Source organism: Cheilinus undulatus, linkage group 23 (assembly GCF_018320785.1).
Source record: "Cheilinus undulatus linkage group 23, ASM1832078v1, whole genome shotgun sequence".
Taxonomy (NCBI): domain Eukaryota; kingdom Metazoa; phylum Chordata; class Actinopteri; order Labriformes; family Labridae; genus Cheilinus; species Cheilinus undulatus.
In genome coordinates this window covers 3,499,737-3,505,736 of record NC_054887.1, presented here as the reverse complement: position 1 = coordinate 3,505,736, position 6,000 = coordinate 3,499,737, and positions in this window count along the sequence as shown.

Sequence of the window (6,000 nt, the reverse complement as noted above, 5' to 3'; positions counted from 1 at the left end):
GCGCGGACCAGAGTCTGTGCCAGAACCTGGGCCTCCAAAGACACAGAGTCAGCATAATGCCTGTCACAGCCACGAGCCAATCAGATCACTCAGGGCGCAGGCGAAAGGGCAAACAGGAAGTGTAATGACAGGATTCCTCCTTGGTGTCTCACTTTAAGATGAAATGCTGAAACTTTGAATGTCCAGCAAAGCTCCTCTCATGGCAAGTCAGTGAATCACAGGATTCCTGTCACCACCAGGTTGTCTCCGTTTCAGTTACTCTGCTGCACAAATAGACGTTACAACATTTATCAGAGGGTAAGGCTCACAGCCTTAACATTAGAGCCTCAATCTGAACTGAAAAAGAGGTCAGTAATTGTACCATTTATCATGCTTATTTCCAAGTTGAAGTTACAAATTATGGACCTGAAATGAAGCTGGCCTGCCTCAATGAATTTGGCCAGCTAGTTTTTATGCCCACAACTAGAAAAATGTAAAATTAGCCAAATTCTGCAGGACCCCTGCAACCCTGGCTCCAGTATCCATCGTCTTTGTTGGCGTTTAAAGCAAGCGTCCGGTGTTGAGGAACACTCCTGCTGTGGGAAAACGGTCAAGCAGTTCATATAAAACCCGGCGAATCAGTGAAAGGATAAGCCCTTACCTGGACCCGCCTTGTTAGGAGTGACACGCATTTACGGGTTCAACCAGAGCCCCCTCGACCCTCATGGGTCCTGTTGCCCTCCCCTCCCTGGGGTCCTAGGCCTGGCGGATTTAAGGCTTTGGGCTCAGTATCCTCTTAAGACAGGGATGGTCAGTTAAATGGATCAAGTCACTGAAGGGAAGTGGAGTACTTATCCGAAACTTTCATGTATATAGCATGAGGGAGGTCTTCTTCTGAGGATTATCTACCAACACAGCTGCTTTAGGGGGAGGATTTCTGAAACAGTTGGAGTGATAGACTCTGAAGGTGATTATTGACTGATAAATTACAATCTCTTGATAAGGATGAGAGGTGGAAGCTCCATTTGGGATGTAAACCATTTATGTCAACTGTTCAGTAAATCCTACGATGTGGCTTTGATAGCTAGAATTGAATCCATATGGTCGCTAAAGGAGACCAATTAGAGGGAAAGTAGAGAAAGCAGAGCACCTGTTTTGAATTTTTACCATCAAAAGCGTGCTAATCTTTCCTACTGCAAAATCTTTTACTACCTCAGTTTTGAGTTGGGCAGCTTGCCAGCCTTTTATAACACGGTAAAAGCTTGTTCCTATCCAAATAATCAAATAGGAATTGTTTTTATAAAATCTTCTACACAAGCCCCACAGCCTGGTCCATAGTCTCTCCATGCACATGCACATGCACACAAGCATAGGCACACTGGAGATAGACAGCTCAGACCACACCAGGCTGATATGTTTTATAAAGGCAAGGAGGAGCCTGCAGAGTGGAGCATGTGTGCATGTTAGGATTGTACTTTTTGCACAAACATGCATGCACATTGCATTACAACCCCACATTCCAAAAACGTTGGGACGGTGTGTAAAATCTAGAAGACCCCAGAATGCAATGATTTCCAATCACATAAAATGAGGGGCGGAGCCAGAGCTGCTTAAAATCGAAGCCCAAACATAGGATGGCTGTGAGGTGGGCACTTCCCTAGAATTTTTTTTTGCTTATTGGACATTATTTTTGCGCACTTTTAAATAAAAATTTAAAATCAAAATGCAGACAAATCTGGGCATAATTTAGGCAAAAATAATGTTGCTCAACCTAAAAAAAATTTTCACCAAAGCACTTCCAGCTTAAAATGCCACATTAAAACCAAGCATACGTTGGCTTGCAACAAACCACCCTCACAGAACACCAAATTTAAAAGGGAGACTATGAATAAACGTGAATATTTTTCATTTTCAAATTGATCTATAGTGTTTCGAACTTTAATACTACCAGCTGCTTACTGGGTGCCACACACGTCTGACCCAGCTTCTTTTCTTGATTTAAAAATTTGGCCCAGTTGAATTTGTAACCGAATAGCCCTGGCATATATATTTTTTCTTCTTTCTTGAGTCTGCTTGCTTTTGCAAAATGAAACGCAATTAATAATGATTAAAAATGAATGATAATTAATCACGATTAATCTAAATTAATCCACGGCAACCCTGTGATTAATCTGATTAAAGATTTTAATAGTTTACAACAATGTTAAAAGTATTTTTACACTGCAGTGAGTGTAGAGATATGAAAGAGTGTTAGGGCCATTAAAAAATTGGCATGCATTTTTTTTTTTTATTCTACGAAAAAGTCAAAATTCAGTGGAAAAAGTCAAAATGGTCATTTTTCTTAAAATAAAAAAATGCATACCAAATATATATTGTTAAATGTCCCTAATCCTCCCCTGTACATATGTTCTTAAAAGTAAAAAAAAAAAAAAAAAAAGATCAGTTTTGTTAAGTTACTATAAAATTTACATTCCCATGCTGTGATCATTAAGGCCATAAGCAACGTACTTAAAACCAACCTGAAAAATTCAGAGCTTTTAAGAAAAGCTTTTAGGCCCCCGCCCCCACTCCGCCCATGCATAAAACAATATTTTAGTCTCAGTAGAACAAAAACACCACATCAGATGTTGAAACCAAGACATTTCACCATTTCATAAGAAAATATCTCATTTTCATGGCGACAACATACCTCAAAAAGTAGGGACAGGGCCGTGCTCACCATTGTTTATCCCCTCTTCTTTTAACAACAGTCTGTGAGCGTCTGGGAAGTAAGGAGACCAGTTGCTGCTGTTTTGGCAGAGGAATGTTGTCCCATTCTTGTCTGATGTAGGATCCTAGCTGCTCAACAGTCCTGGGTCCTCTTCCTTTAAAGATGCTCCACATGCTTTCTATTGGTGAAAAGTCTGGATTGCAGGCAGGCCCAGACTCTTCTATCGTGAAGCCATGCTGTTGTGATGGATGCAGCATGTGGTTACATTTGGAATTCTGTGCAATAAAGACATTTAAGGGGACATGTGTTTATATTTAGTGGCTTAGCAGCCTATTATGCGCTCAGCAGTGATGTGACATGGGATAGTGCAAAAGAACAGGATGTTAAAATGATACTATGCAACTTTAAGACAGGGCAGTTTGAGTAAGTATAGTGAATACCGATACCTTGTTTCACTATTTTACAGGCAAGTTAAGCCACTTCCTCCTTCCTTCCTTCTGCTGTTTCCAGGGGTTCTTCCCAGTCCCAGATGAATCTATGTGTCACAAAGATTCATCTGGATCTTTGGGATAGTCGACATGCTTGCAGCCAGACCTCCTTGGACTTTTGTTATCAGATGAGAGCTAGCTAGCTCTTTTAAATGAGCTCACCTTGCAAAGCAAATAGACTGGCCAGATTCCATGTCTGTCATCAGGCAGATCCGTCTTTCAGAGCTCAAATCTGTAACAACTGTGCCTGGTGTGAGACCGGACCTGGGGTTGGGGTTTAGTTGAACTGGAAGCTGATAGCGATGGCTGCCACTGGTGTAGCATTTAGCTCAGATGTAGCTATAGTATAGTAGCGGTGCTATCAGAACTGGACCACATTTCTTTATTATAAGTAGAGCAAAGAGCCTGCCTTGGCATGAGTAGGTCACCGAGAGAGCTGCACATGTCTGACGAGGTGTTTTGATTGGCCCATAATGAATATGATTGACAGAATATTTGTCCAATCAAGTCCTGCCCTTCCCAGACAATTTTTATTGGAGGTTTCCCTGATGAATGTGAATGGAAATATGAAATCGTGTATCTGGTGCGTCAGATTATATGAGAGCAGGAGCCAGATCCAATTTGAAAAATGGTTTCCTTGTATTCCATTATTGCTGTGGTTTAATAGACAAAAATGGAACCAAATGTAGAACAGTTTGGCAGCTAAAATACAGGCTTTTATTATCACGCTGAGGAAAAATGATGTGGATCTCTAAAAAGTACCTGAAGCTATCTAAGATCTCTTTTAAACCAAACAGTGAGGCACAATGAGCCACTAAAACTCACTGGTTTCTCTAAAATCCAAAAGCTTCAACGGCGTTCTCACTCATTCTCATTCTTATGTTTCATAACCATCTGAATCAATCTAAATTGGTTACTACTATGTTTCACTCTGTCCTGCTTTGACTTCCTGGCTGGCTGGTTGGACAAAAATACACACACACGCCCACACATGCACACACTAGTGCTTTTACTCTCAGTGCTAACAGTGGAGTACATCTTAGGTAAAATTCCTCTTCATATCAACAGGAGCACACCATCCTGTATAAATTAGCAGGAAAACTGCATATTTGGAAGTGTGAAAAGTAGAGGTGTGTAGAAATGTGTAGAAAGAGCTAATGCAGTTATGCAATGTGGCTGCCAGATTACGAGACCAACTAGGGAACGGCAGCATTACATAATGCTGAGTCCAGACAGTAATCCATAAAGCGACCTGGCCGGCATGCAGGACACATGACCAGCAGCCTTAACCTGTCCTGGGTCAAGTCACCACAGGTGACCGGTCTCCAAATATTTAACAAACCTTTTTTTATTTAGAGGTGTTTTCCACCTCACAGATGGTTTCAGTGCACTGAGTTATCAAACTACAGACACTGACCTGTGGAGAAATGTCACAGAAATATGATAGAGTGGTTGTAGAGAGGTGGAAAAAATGCACGATTGCTGTACGCAAGAAAAAGTCCAGTTACAGTCATGGACGAAAGTATTGGCACCCCTGCAATTTTTCCAGAAAATACACCATTTCTCACAGAAATTGTTGCAATTACAAATTTTTTTGGTATACACATGTTTATTTCCTTTATGTGCATCGAAACAACACAAAAAAGCAGAAGAAAAAAGACAAAATTGACACAACTTTACACAAAACTCAAAAATGGGCCTGACAAAATTGATGGCACCCTCAACTTAATATTTGGTTGCACATCCTTGGGGAAAAATAACTGAAACCAATCTCTTCCTATAACCATCATCAAACTTCTTACACCTCTCAACTGGAATTTTGGACCACTCTTCTTTTGCAAACTGCTCCAGGTCTCTCAGATTTGAAGGGTGCTTCTTCAACAGCAGTTTTGAGATCTCTCCATAGGTGTTCAATGGGATTTAGATCCGGACTCATTGCTGGCCACTTCAGACCTCTCCAGCTTTGTCTCCAACCATTTCTTGGTGTTTTTTGAGGTATGTTTGGGGTCATTGTCCTGCTGGAACACCCATGACCTCTGACACAGACCCAGCTTTCTGACACTAGGCCCTACATTGCGGCCCAAAATCTTTTGATAGTCTCCAGATTTCATGATTCCTTGCACGCAGTCAAGGCACCCAGTGCCAGAGGCAACAAAATAACCCCAAAACATCCTTGAAGCTCCACCATGTTTGACTGTAGGTACTGTGTTCTTTTCTTTGTAGGCCTCATTCTGTTTTCTGTAAACAGTAGAATGACGTGCTTTTCCAAAAAGCTCTACCTTAGTCTCATCTGTCCTCAAAATGTTCTCCCAGAAGGATTGAGGCTTACTCAGGTACATTTTTGCAAACTCCAGTCTGGCTTTTTTATGTCTCTTTGTCAGCAGTGGGGTTCTCCTCGGTCTCCTGCCATAGTACTTCATCTCATTCAGATGACCACGTATGGTCCCAGCTGACACTTTTGCACCCTGAGTCTGCAGGACAGCCTGAATTTGAGTGGAAGTTGACTGAGGATGTTTATCCACCATTCCAACTATCCTGCATTACATTCTTTTGTCAGTTTCTCTCTTCCATCTATGTCCAGGGAGATCAGCCACAGTGCCATGGGTTATAAACTTCTTGATTTTATTACACACAGTAGACAAAGGAATGTCAAGATCTCTGGAGATGGTCTTGTAACCTTGAGATTGTTCATATTTTTCCACAATTTTGCTTCTTAAGTCCTCAGACAATTCTGAGCTCTTCTTGAGTTGCAGTAACTCTTGAAAATCAGTGGTAAGTATCGTCCCCTCTAGAAAGATGGCTCTGGACGTAGGGGTAACGAGA